The 13,746-nt window shown below is 40.1% G+C and overlaps 1 protein-coding gene across 1 annotated transcript in view; it reads left to right on the forward strand.

The window, feature by feature from the left end:
• The window catches only part of ZNF536 (zinc finger protein 536), a 340,785-nt gene that overhangs the window by 290,584 nt on the left and 36,455 nt on the right, over positions 1-13,746 (forward strand). The gene's annotated exons all lie outside the window — the stretch shown is intronic.

Genomic DNA, 13,746 nt, shown 5'->3' on the forward strand with positions numbered 1-13,746 from the left:
TGAAACAGTTTTGTGCTAAACAGTTTTCTTATGAAAATATTTGTTTTGAAATTCAAGGGTTATATCTATTTTCAGTCACGTATGGGTTTTTAGTGCATCCATATTAGAAAAGATTTTTATCATTGTCTAAGGTATGTTTTTGTCCAGGCAGAGTCACAATAGTTAATTTATTTGACACTGGAAACTAAATTTTCACTTGCCTTTGGAAGGCATGAAAAAAATCAAAATAAGATTGTGAAAGATCCTACTTTGCATGCAGTAGAATATAGCTCAGTGTAGGATAAAGCTCCATGTTTGAGAAGTCAGAAGGAAGATCTCCTGAAGACAAAAGTTTAGACAAAACTCTGCTTTTTTTTTCCAGGCGTTTTCTCTCCAGAGTTCAAAGGACTGGGGAGATCCATAATGGAGAAGCTACTTTTGTTCTTGTGATATTTGCTGAGTGTTCACACTCAGTTTCATTTAACTGTTTTCTACAGGGAAGCACATGATTGGGTTAACCAGGGATGGAGTTTTTTCACTCTTTACTCCTGATCAGGCAATGCAGTACTCAGGTTTAGAAAAAAAAAACCTATTGATGAGTTTCAACATGTTTAGGCCAAGTATTCATTATAAAATTCCTATCATGAGCCTAAGCTGATGCTCCAGGTATGAATAGCAGTCATACAAGAAGTATGCATGTTACATGCATGCATTCTTCACCACAAACAAATGAAATCTGTTTTCAAACAAGTTTCATTTTTGCTTTGGGACTGCACTGAAAATGCAAGGCATGTATGAAGTAGTTCAACAAACAGATAATTTTTTGGAACCTGGAACAAGTCAAAACAATGGTATTTTAAACTTGTCTCTAATGATAAATGGATTTATCACGAGCCCATTACATGTGCACCTTTAGCATATGATCAGAGATGTCTTAGTTTAATATAGCATTTTTCCTGTGATATTATGAGCTAGAAAAGCTATCTTCAGTCCTGTCAGCATAAAAACTGCTCAGCAGGAGGTGAAGCACATGAAGCAGTTTCCAGGCCTCTTAACATACACAATTCATGCAGCTGAAAAGGTTTTGATAGCTTAACTCTTCTTTCTTTCTTTTTTTTTTTTTTTTTAATCCTGGATGCCTAATGGTCGACTTTTTGTTGCTATCTTGAGACGCTGAGACTTATTTTTTTTCTGCAGAAAAAATCCTTAATTATTTCCCACTCCCATACAAAGTTAAACCAGTCTTTTCTGTTTTATTTGACATCAGAGGTGAGAGGGGTTGTATGTAGTTAAGAGCATAGCATGATGAGACCTCACAGGTTGAGATTTTAGCCAGCACTAACTATGCTCCTACCCCCTAAATCAGGGATGCCCAGATACCTGTCTCTCTGCTGTGGTGCTTTGGAGAAGGAGCCCTGAAGTTAAGAGCATGTGGCCCTAAGGCAGTGTCCCACCTGTTGATGTCTTGATTGACATAAATGCAAGGTCTGTACCCGTAGGCTGTGGATATGACTCCTGGAAGAGAGCAGTGCAACACAAAAGTCTTTTTCTTTCTTTCTTTCTTTTCTTTTTTGTTTTTCTCTATCCCCTTTGACTTGGACAGGAGGAAAGAGAAGGAGGGATTTCTCCACCTTTGCAGAAAGTCAGTCTCAACTGCCTTCCTGGGTGAGCTCCCAGCCTCTCCCATTCTCCTGCTTTGTCTTCCTTACCAACCCAAACACCATTCTTACAAAAGGGTGATGCTATTTCCAGGCATTTGCTTCGGGGTTTGTCTCCACCTCAACCTTTCCTTATTCTGCCAGCAAAGGGAGAATCCCTTTCAAGGGAAGGCAGGAGCTAATTGCCCCCTTGACCCCTGCTCCCTGTTTCCCACCTCCACTAATAGGACTCAGCTGTCATTTCCCTGAATCTGAATGCAAGAGTTAGCAGCTGATCCTGGGATGATTTATCAGGAGAGCCCCACATTTCTATATGGCTTTTCAAGTACGCCACCATATTTCAGGATCACTGAAAAGGGCAAGTAGGTCCAACGACCTACTTACGTGAGACCAGTGACTATGAATAACATCTGTGTAGTGATGAACGTGCTGCAACCTGCATAATGCAGGGAGCTTGGGTCTCTCTTTCCATGAGATTTTTATAGAAATAGTGCTGATTTTGTAAAATGTTCTGTAAACTTCCATAAAGTCTGGAAAATACTGCAGGTTATGTAAGCAAAATTAGCCACGAAAGTATGTGACCTGCTTCATAAGTGAGGTAGATAATGTTAGTGTTGTGATGTCCCCCAGGACTTAGCTTATAATGTTATCTTTGGTCATACTCAAATAGAAAGCTAATTTATGGCCTTTCAAATCAGGACTAATTAATATAAAATGTTCTTATTTTATATGATAAATTCCTTTGTAAAGAATCTTAATGGCATGTCTTTCTGAATAATTCTCTCCGTAGTTTGGGATGTGAATATGGAACATTTAAAAAAAAAATAAAAAATAGAATTTTTTAGTATATCTGAAGCCTTGAACATAAATATAGAATATTATCTTCCTTTCTTGAAGCGCATTTTTCATAGTTGTCCTTGGTCTAATAGCATTATCTCTCGTATGAAATCTGCAGCCTTCTGTCTGTAGAGCTCAGCGCTGTCTCACGATGGCTGTATGTACAATTGTTGACTGTCAATACTGTTGAGTGTACAACCAGCACACTAAGGTTAGCTCGCCCGCGACACTGTCTCTTGGGATTCAAAGGATGTCATTCCTGTCTAAGTGGCAGAGCGATAATACATCTGCACTCCCTGTCTGTGACACCTCGCTGTCATGTGGCTTTGTCACCGGACAGCAGCGCCTGTCATTTTGTTATGAGGCCCAACATAAAGCGTACATCACCCCTGACATACTATAAAGTGCAGCGTGCAAGGAGGGTTGTGCCTGGTGTCCGTGGAGTGTAAGTGTTGTTTTGAAAGCTCGTAATAACGTCCTTATAAAGCCAGATTCTGTTCTCAGCCGTACCGCCGAAAACCCGCAATAGCTACGTAGACCTTGGAGGATCTAATTCTGCCTTGCTTGGACTGAAGTAGGGTAGAAGATTAAAAGAACAAAACATTTAGTGATGAATTTAATCTCAGAAGTGTTAACATAAGGTCAAGGATCAGAGTGTGAGATTTTAGTGCTCTGAGGCCCAGGTACATCTTGTCCCGTATCGGTTGCTGCTGCTGTTAAGTGGAGGGAGTGTGAAGGGAGAATCCAGTGGAGCTACTTGAAGCTTGCACTGATCTAATTGTAGGCCCACTTTCTTGGAAAGGGGATAACACCTACAAGGTTTTGAGTATGTCAAGGGTTACCTGCAGCAGGTACTTAGACTAAGAAAAAGAAAGTGGGAATTTTTATTTCCTTTCAGTCTTCCTCATGACTCACATTAGTTATTTCCCCTGAAATGCATCCCTCTGTGGACATTTCTAATTACAGGAGGACAGTCACAAAAATAAGATTTTACTGTGCAGTGAGGATGTGAAGTTCTTTTCCTCACCCTTATCGTTGTGTGGTATAATCTGAGGCACCAATCAAAAATATTTGCAATACTGCCTCAATTATGTAGTACCTTTTTTTTTAATTATACACCGTGTATAGAATTACCATCAATGTGAGAGAAGGCTTAAGTTTTGAAGTGAATGCAGAGCTATACCCTAAAAGATAGAAGGCTTTGTGTCTGTGGCCATTTGAGCAATGTTTTATGGTAGTTATCCTAATATCTCAGAGGTGGGGTGCAGCAAAGGGTTGAAAGCCTTCACATCTAGCAGTGAGGTTTTGGTAATTTATCTTACCATCTTCAGAGGAATTGAACATGTTTTAATCAATCTTACCCAGCCTTATTAACTCATGGGTCACCAGATGAAGGGCCTCTTGTAGGTGTATGTATGTATCTACAAACAATGTGGGTATGCACAGGATGTGACACAACCATGTTCTCCTCCTTCCTGAGAACAAGGGTACTATTGCTAAATACATTTTAAATAATGTTAATACTACTAAAGAGTTAAAAGTATTCTGTGCAGACAGCTCTGAAGACATGATTCTATCTGATTTATACTTTAGTCAACTTTAAAATGCCCCAGAGATCCCAAAGATCCTCTTGGCTGTTGCTGTAGGGGTGGGACTTCTCTGAACATGTTTATATTTTGATAAGAAATAGTACTTTGTTGGAACATGCAAACAGCACATTTTGCTTTTTCTTTTTTTTTTTTTTTCCAATGGCCATCTTTTCTCTTAACTGTTGTTAGGTTCAGAGTTTATCAGCATGGTTAGTATTAGTTAACCTTTATTGCTACAAATATTGCATGTTCTCTCTCTGTAACTGCCATCTGGAGACAATGTCTGAATATTTTAGCTGGGTGTTTATCAGGCTAAAGTCTGCACTGAAATTGGCTGAATTGGTAAATATGGATTTCTAGGGTAACTTTTGATAGCCCTGTGGTGAAAAAAACATGTATATTGATTTTCACCAGGGACTATATTGTTAAAATATATAAATGTAAAAATTGACTTAGGAAATAAAAAATAAATGATAGCTATAAATCAGGGACAGCTGATAAACAAATAAATATCTATCACTATTATATCTCAGTATTTCCCAAAGATATCTGAAGAGTACTTAATTGTAACTGAGTAATCAATTATTCAATTAACCTTCTTCTCATCAAATATATATTTGATATAACTTTTTGAAGCTTGGGCTCTAAAAGGTTTATATTGATTGCAGGTTTCAAGGCCATATGTTTCAGTTATTGGATTTGTGCAGTCAAAATTGACATCCTAAGTTCACTAGAATATGTAAATATTTGAATGTAATGAGTTTCCAAGACTGTTGGAGTGATGCAGTTAGTTTTCATTACTTTTTAAAACTACAATCTTTTGTGATTATGAAGTTCACCTTAGTGGAACACATGTCATTTAGATACATTTATTATTCAGAAAACATTATCTTCTTTTATGGTGTGGCTGTGAACTTTCACAAATTCACTTTTCACACCGCTTTGGATAGAGCTGATTGGGAAACATTTTAGTGTTTTGTTGGAAAATGACAAAAACTGTGGGGATTCTTCAAATGAAAGTGTATCTTGAGAGCACTTTTTGATTTTACTGTAGTCCTGCTGGGACCCCTTGGCAGGGGTCAGGGTGTGACCACTGCCCAGTTCTATGGAGAATGTAGACACGTTCACACTGAATTTCTAGATGGGTGCATTCCTCTCCAGCAATCCTTAGTTCACCAGATGTAATTTTCTAGCTGTGTTTCTGTCAGCTGATGCAATGGGCACATGAGGATGTGTCATGCAAATGAGGAGTCTCACTTTCCATGTGTTTAAAATACACTTGTTGCCTGTATGTTCAGCACACATGAGCGGTGGCTGAAATGACAGTGGCTGATTTCAACAGTTGCCCATCTCTAGCAGTTTAGCACAGTAGTAAGGGACAGCAAAACTTGGCTTTCATGGTCAAAATGGGAAAGTCGAATTGGGGAATTTAACCCTTCCATTCCCATGAGGGGCACCTGATCTGGACCTCCAGGTACAAACTGGGTTTGAAACCACTTATTCTTTTCTTTTAATACTACCTTTCCTCCCAGGAGCTGAGCTGTGGTGCTGTTGGGTTAGCTTCCATTAAGACCCAAAACCTAGGTCTTGCTCAGGCTAGGCCTGAGCAAGCCTAGCCCCTGTCTGTGATGTTGGGTTTCATTCACATACCATGATCCTCCAAATCAGAGGCAAAAGGAAAACACCAGCAGATCTTTTGATAGTTTGGGAAATAGTTGTTTATGTATTCCTTTGTTTCAATATGTGAGATATTGTGCATTTATTAAGTAATGCTCATTAAATTTTAGGTTGTATCAAGTAGGAAGAAATAGCTGTACAAAGAAAATTCATATATTATATGATTTTAAATGGTCATCAGACTCTCAAGGTGCAAGGACCTGTCTATTAAGGATAAAATTTACTGTGTGTCTTCACTTTTGCTGTTTTTGTGCAGGCAGGTTGATTAGTGAGTGTATGAGAGACATATTGTTCAGTATCAATGACTTCCATAGATGCAAAACCCCTGCAGGGGTGTGGAAACTTGCTAAATTCCTTCTGATGGTCTCTGGCTACATCAAAAGAAAAGTGCTGTAACGGGTTAATAATAATCCGACTGTCTTCAAAATTTGTTTGATATAGCAGTGCACCAAAATATTCGTTTCTGGCAACTCTCTTGACAACCTTTTGATATTTAGATTTTTTGTGTGTGCGCTTCAGTGTGTAATAGATTAACTTGGCTCTGCGGAAAAGGTCTTTATAGAATCCTTAACTGTTGCTACTCATTATTGAATAAACAGTGCTTTCTTCATGGGAAAAAAAAACCTCAAAAACCTGCAGATTTTTTCCCTCTTAAAAATGCATTCATAATCTAGATATTAGTAAACATTTATATTTTTTTTCCTTCTTGAAAAATATCATAAACAGTCTTGGTTTGACCTTGTTAATGCAGGACCACTTTAGTAATCTGTGCCTAATGATTTTTTACATTAAACCACAGCTTGTGTTGGACCCTTGTGTGTCACAGTAATTTAAGAACAGTCATTTTGCACATTCCGATCCCATTATGTTACATTGTTACTGAATAAAGACTGGTATTATGTTGCTCCTATAAAGGGCAGAAGTGGCCTGAATTTTATCTGCTGAACGAATCAATCTGGATTATGTCAGCTGAAAAGAATTGTGAACTGCAGTCTCCAGCAGATGGGGAGATTTTAAAAATGTATCTGTTTGGTTGTGAATACATTAGCTAAGATAATACCTTGTGGTGACTGAAAAGTAGTTTTTCTCTCTTTTTTTCAATGAAGACTGTACCAATTATCATTTCAACATAAAGTATTAGGAGATCAATTGGGAACTGAATGCCATTTCCTAATGTTAATACAGTGTTTTATTTAAGCTGCCTTGACAGGCTGTCTAGGCTGTGGGAAAAAGACTGAGCAAATAATGAGTAAAGGGTTTAGAAAAAAGACAGAGGGTGGAGCTTGGCAAACGATGTGAGCTATTCATCAACAACTCAACAAGGATGATGGAAATAATAAGTACTCCTTAAAGAAAAGGGGAAAGGATTTTTTTTTAAAGAAACAGTTTCCTTTAAAAAAAATATTTAACTCTAACTCTGTATTACTTTCTGATTAGCTGATTTTAAACTTCCTGAAATCAGCAAAAAGCTTCCCTTTGAAATGGATAGTCCACGTTCAAACAGCGCATTCTTTAGCAATCAGTTAAAAAAAAGAAACAGTGTCTAATTTCCTGTTCATTCGTGCAAATTTCTTACCATGTGGCATTGTCATTTAATATCTAAAGTACATTAATGCATTTCTATAATGCCAAAACCCTCAGACAAATCCCCTGTGTGAAATAATTTGTGTGAACTTTGAACTAACCATGAATAAAATCAAGATCTTATTATGTCCTTTATTTATATGGCACAGAAAAGCTTTGAAACTTAATACTAGCACCAACATGATATGCACATTCACAGTGATGCTTTAAAAAAAAAAGAAGAAAAAAACCCCACTCAACTTTCCTACATTTTTGTGGGCTTTGCCCACTGTTCAGATACCATTACGTTACTTCTGAAAATATTTGTCTTAGAAATCAATAGGCTATTCTAATATTATTGTGTTCTGAGTTGCTAAAATTTCTATTCAGGAGATATAATTCCACCATCTGTAAAGTTCTAGATTTTATAATACTTATAAGCTGTTTTTAATCTATTTTTACTGCCATGTTCTGTCCTGAAATGTCAGAGAGTGCAGACTGGGTCTCGGAATTAACATGACAGTTAAGAAACTTGGCAAGGTTTTACAGCAGATTGTGACATTAACAAAGTACAAAGGAGAATGGGGAAATTAACGTTAATGTATGCTTGCAGACACTATAAAAATCTATATGTCCACGATCAGGGGACTAAAAATAGGGATGTTTTTTATGTTGATGCCATTAAATACAGAGCTTTAGTGTGAAAAGAAATTTCCATATGAAAAGCAACTTACTAAAAAGTGATGCTGTAATCCCTGCTCTGGACTGAACAACAGGTTTATGTATCCTAGGTCAAGTAGGCATATGGCTGGTTTTTGGTTTTCAATTTTGTTTTAGGCTTTTTTTTTTTTTTTTGAATCTCTGCTGAAACTGATTTGAAAGCACTGTTTTTAAACAGCTGCAAGAAATACAGTATGATAGATGTCCTGATAAATGGGAGTGTTATTAAAATTCACAGATTTCTCAGTAGATCATGTGAAGTCCGTCCTTCTTCACAGAGTGATGCTGATGTGTTTGTGGTGGGCTCTTCCTCAAGCCCTGCACACCTGAGCCCCCCGGTGTCATTCCCAGTGTCCAGCCTCCCAGGCCATCATGACCAGTGTGGCTCAGCTGGGATGAGGTTTCCCTGAATACATGTTCCTTTAATCCGTTGGAGTTCCAGGACATAGGGCAAAAAAACCTGTCATAATGCCCAGGGGAAAACAGCGGCTGTTGTACAGGGAACAGTAAATTCTAACTATTGGGTAAATCAGCAAAAGCTGCAGGGAGTAACACTACCTTCTGGTTAAACATGAGGTTGGGGTTGGTTTTACTTTTCTGACTGAGTTTTTAAGTTGTAAGTTACTCAAAGCCCTATTCAGCCTGGATCTGTGGGGGGCAGGGGCTGAGGCTTTCTAGGCTCCTGGAGCTTGGCACCCACAGCATCTAATCCTGATACCACAGACAAAACCGTCTCTTTTCATCACCACTGATATTGTGCTGTTGCTTTGTCAGACCCCAGCCATGGCATATGAAGACACAGCTCCTCTCTGCTGCCTGAGGAGGATGGCATGTGGCAGTGAGCTGCCTGTGGCTAAGGGTACCTGTGCCAGCAGCAGAGCTGGGCTGAATCTTCTTTTCTTTTTTTTTTTTTTTTTTTTTGACAAGTGGCAGAAGCTGACTTCTAGCACTGGTGATGCAGATTTGGAGCATATCCTGTCTTCATGTTGATATTACCCATGGGTTCAGCACACTGGAGAAAACCCCAAGTTTGTTTACTGACCCCCTTCTTTAGGACACGCTCTGTGACAGCCTTTTAGCGGGGTGATGTACAGCAGAGCGTGAGCTGCCATCGGTGAGTGGCAAAGCACAGCAAAGTTCACTATTCGAGGCATGGCCATTTGTCACACCGTGTCAGGCTACCAAAACGTTTCATATATTTAAAGGCAAAGGAAAGCACTGCCTGCATTCCCTTACATAGCCCTGGTGTGATTGGACCGAGGCAGTGCAGGTGCCAGTGGCAGGGACAACGGCAGCATTCCCTGGTGTGCGCGAGCAGTCTGATGCAATGCAAACATTAATCTCTCGGCTACAAAGGAACAGCATGGATCCATCTGTTACTTTCTTTGCTCTTAATCAAGTTGGGGAGGGAGCAAAAGTTCATGTAGCAAATGTGGGCATGCACCAGACTGGGACCCGAGCCGTGTAAAGCTGAGATCAAATTTAGCGGCAACAGGATTTTTGGAGGTCTGTGGATCCAGGGTTGCATATCACTTTGGATGTCTTCTTTCACCAAATTTGGAAGTGGAAATTGAATTCTGGGATGTGGTATTGGCCCATTCTGCTCTGTAACCCACAATGCTGAGTGCAGACTTCTGTCCCTATTATGACTGTGCTAACAATTGACTTTTTGGTTTGGCTGTCTTGCAGAAGAAAAAAAGAAAGAAAGGAAAAAAATCAATTTCAACACAAAAGTATTTCTTTTCTAGTTTGCTTAATAGCATGAAACATAGAAAATACTGTGTTTTGTATGAAATGAGGAAATTCTAGAGAGGGGGTAAATAAGAAAAAAAGCAAAACACAAAAGCCATGCAGGGGCCAGACTGTCAGAAAAGCAGAGAAGGAGATGACAGCCCTTTTATCTGCTGGTTGAGCAGTTAGAAAACTTATCCAGTATGCAGGAGGCCTGGTCTGAACTTATTGCTCTGCTGAGCAGAGAGTAACCCACATCTTGGGTATGTATTCCTGCCAGATAGCTGCTCAGTGAAAGAAGAATCCCTCCCCACTGCCTTTGCTCACTACTACTCATCCCTAATGGATGCAGCATTTGTTTCCCTTCCTCTTTGAAGCAGCCTATTTTTCCAAAAAAAAAAAAAAAAAATTAATAAAAACTTGTTTTCCAGAAGAAAGTATTGCTACTCTGAGTAAGATGTGAGCCAGTCATGGCCATGAGCACAGTGGGGTCTGCTGTTAGTGAGGTCACTTTTCATTAAATTTAATTTTGCCTGTTTCTGGTAACCAGAGTTTTTGAAAGGAGAGGAGGCAATACAGATTTATTTCCAAAATTAGAAGTATTTCTAGATCACTTGCATTTAGAACCCCCTTTTGCAAGCTCTTAGGATGTCTGTATCCTGTATTCAGACAGACAGTCATGCAATCACATCGTCTCAAGAAGCATAAGTGCACATTTATGTGCCAGTTTGAGTGTCCAGTTATGGGTAGGAACAGCTTGGTAACACCTCCTCAGTTGTTCCTTCTCCCTGTGTCACGGCTGGTTCCCCCCTCTGCTGTCAGCACAATGACTCCTGCCCAGCTCCATGGCATTCCAGCTTTGCCAAGGAGCACTGAGCACTTGCTCACAGATGAGCCCTAGTGGGGTTGGTGGCAGAGGGGCAGAGGGCATGTCCTTGCCCGAGATGTGCTCTCAGTAGCCAGGAGTGTCAATGTCTGCATCCATGCACATGCATGTCAGACAACAATGTCTGGAGCACAAATCTTGTGAGGAGCAGCTGAGGGAGCTGGGGGTGTTTATCCTGGAGAAGAGGAGACTCAGGGCTGAACTTATCACTCCCTACAGCCACCTGAAAGGAGGTTGTATCCAGGTGGAGGTTGGGCTCTGATCCCAGGCAACTGGTGATAGGACAAGAGGACATAGTCCAGGGGAGGTTTAGTTTGGACATTAGGAGGAATTTTTTCACAGAAAGGGATGTGATGGAGTCACCATCCGTGGAGGTTTTTAAAGAAAGACTGCATGTGGCACTTGGTGCCGTGGTCTAGTTGACGATGTGGCGTAAGGTCATAGATTGGACTTAATAATCTCAGAGGTCTTTTCCAAACTAATTGATTCTGTGATCCACTGATGGTGGCTCCTGAATGCTACAGGTACAACCTGCCTCAGACCTCTCCTGTCAGCACTCATATCCCATCAGTTTCTCTGTTGGTGTGGAAAGCAATTTAGCTGGGCTGGGTCACAGATTAGGAGCTGCTTCAGTGATGTGCTTGTCCATAAGGTAAACTGATTTTCATATCAATGGCAAGGCTCTCATTGCACCATTTCTTCTAATTCCCTACTGAGGGAGATGTCTATTTTGTGGGACCATGTATGCTTAGGATTTGTGTGCACATCCAGCTATCTGGGCATCTTTGCTTCAGCAATGACTTTTTAAATTCATGCTTGAAGAAGTACATCATTTGTGGTCATTTGTGGAGCTTCACTCTTATTTAGAGTGGGGCAGTAGTAGATAAGAGAAGAATGACATAAAATCACTTGGGTATGGCAGTAATTATCTATTAATTTATTCTCCATTCTTTTAGTTCTATGAGATATGAGTCACCTGGAGTTGGTATCCTACTCCTAAATGTGGATCTGTAGTATTTAGCAGTGCAATGACCTGCCTAAACCCACTGTTTTTCTGAATATTTAGGCCTGTGGCATTGCTTACAAGATTCACATCTCCTCCTCTCAAGGGCTTGCAAATAAAACACTGAATGAGAGGGATCTTCAGCCTTAACACAGGAACAGCTAGCCCAAGAGATATTTAAATACTTGATGTTCTTTTTTGTAATGAAATAAAATGGAGAAATGTGATCGTATTTCACGCCGTGGATAAAATTAGATGAAGGCTAAGGTCCCCTGTCTAGTAGAGGAAATATTGTGGATATATCTCTGGGTTCCTCATAGGTCCCTGCAATTATGAGTGGGAAGAACACAATTGGTTGAGAAGTCTCCCCCTTTGTTAACAGAGGCACCAGGGACTGAAAACTTCTTGCCTGGCATATTCATGTGCTTCCCTGCCCTGTGGTTGTGGAGACTTTGTGAGTCTGTGGGAATGTCTCATCCTTTGTCTTTCCTAACAAATAAATTACATTCATGAGATGGCAGTTTTATAAGTTTTCTTTCTTGTGTAACATGAACGTTTTGATTCCTTCTTTTCATTACAAGGCAGAGGTCTCCGAATGCTAATGTGCACTTAACTCATATGATGCACACAAAGTCATATCACGGGCACTTAGTGGTTAGGATGGATCTGTAAGAAAGGGCATGTAATATTCTAGTTGCTGAATATCAGAGATTTTCATAGAAACTGCAGTCACTCTCACACTTTGGTATGATTCCCATGATTTCAGATGTACTGAGCTGCTCAGCCTGGTAGCTTCCCATTTGAAAGGCACATATTCTTTGTAGCCACTCATCCATCTTTTCTTATTTAGGAGTAGTGTCTGAATGAAGAATTACATATCTATATTTTGTAAGGCATGCTTGTCTGGCTATGTGCCTTTGGAGTGACATCCAACAAGCATTTGAAGAAACTCAGGTGTAGATTGTAGTGTGAAGATTTTTTTTTTTTTAAAGAAAGATGATTACTTGTCAAACAAGGGCTAATTTTGCAGCATGTCTTGCAGCATTTCCACTCTTCTTCTGCATTTTACACCTTCATACATCTTTGTACAAAACAGTTTGTGGAAGGGTACACTCAAGACAGGAACCTTTATCACAATATTTGGGTTCAAACCTGCCCAACAGTCAGTATAGAGCTGTTTATATGTATTGGATTAGTAAATGCCTTCCTTGATATTTTATCACTTTCAAACTCCTCATTTTGATCAGTTTTCTTGGAAGTAGGTGCTGTAATGTGTTTTATGATTATCACAGGGTTTTTTTCCCCCCCCTCTTCCTTTCTGCTGAAACTTTGCTGATTTTTTTCAAATGAAAGTGGTGTGGTAGTAACTAGTTTGAGTTGAACCATAGATAAGTCCTATTCGTGTTTTCCTGATGGAGTTTTCTTCCTTTTGCTGCAAGGACCTTCCGTTTGACTTGTTATAGAGGTAAAGGATGTTCCTGTATAAAAAATAAATAAAAAAATTGTAGGGTCAGCTGTGCTTCAGCCATGCTTTATTTTAACTTTCTTCCCCCGGAAACCCTTCTGTAGCCATTGTAATAGATGTAAAAACATATGTTGCTGTAAGATGCTGCCAGTGAGCTGAGCTGCTGCTCAGGGGGAGTCCCTGGGGTCAGAGCTGGGTGGCTGCTGAAGCACCAGGTTTCACACAGCAACTGGATACAGGGGTGAGTTTGGTGGCTGTGGTAGCAACCAGGGACAGCAGGGGGTGGTGAGAAATCTTGCAGGTGGAAACCATCTACAAACAGTTCCATTTCTGCTCCCTGAAAACCTGCCAAATTGGATACTGCAGGAAGAAAATCGGCTACCTTGGGGAAATGTGGGACCTAGCAGTGGTATAATGAAAATGTTTCCTCATCAGCCACAGGAATCTGACTTCAGAAATAGGATAGTTCAAGGAGGGATGAGATCCCTGCAAGGCTGCTGGACCAGCCTGGGGGTAACCCAGAAATGAGGGAGGGCTGTGGTGCTCAGTGATGCTACCGCTGGCCTGAGCATTGAAGGAGAGCAGATGAGCGGTACTCTGTGGGTATCCAGGAGGTGAGGGGGTACCAGGCACCCCTC

The sequence above is a fragment of the Corapipo altera genome, unplaced genomic scaffold, assembly GCF_003945725.1.
Source record: "Corapipo altera isolate COAL_440 unplaced genomic scaffold, ASM394572v1 224, whole genome shotgun sequence".
In the NCBI taxonomy this organism is placed as follows: domain Eukaryota; kingdom Metazoa; phylum Chordata; class Aves; order Passeriformes; family Pipridae; genus Corapipo; species Corapipo altera.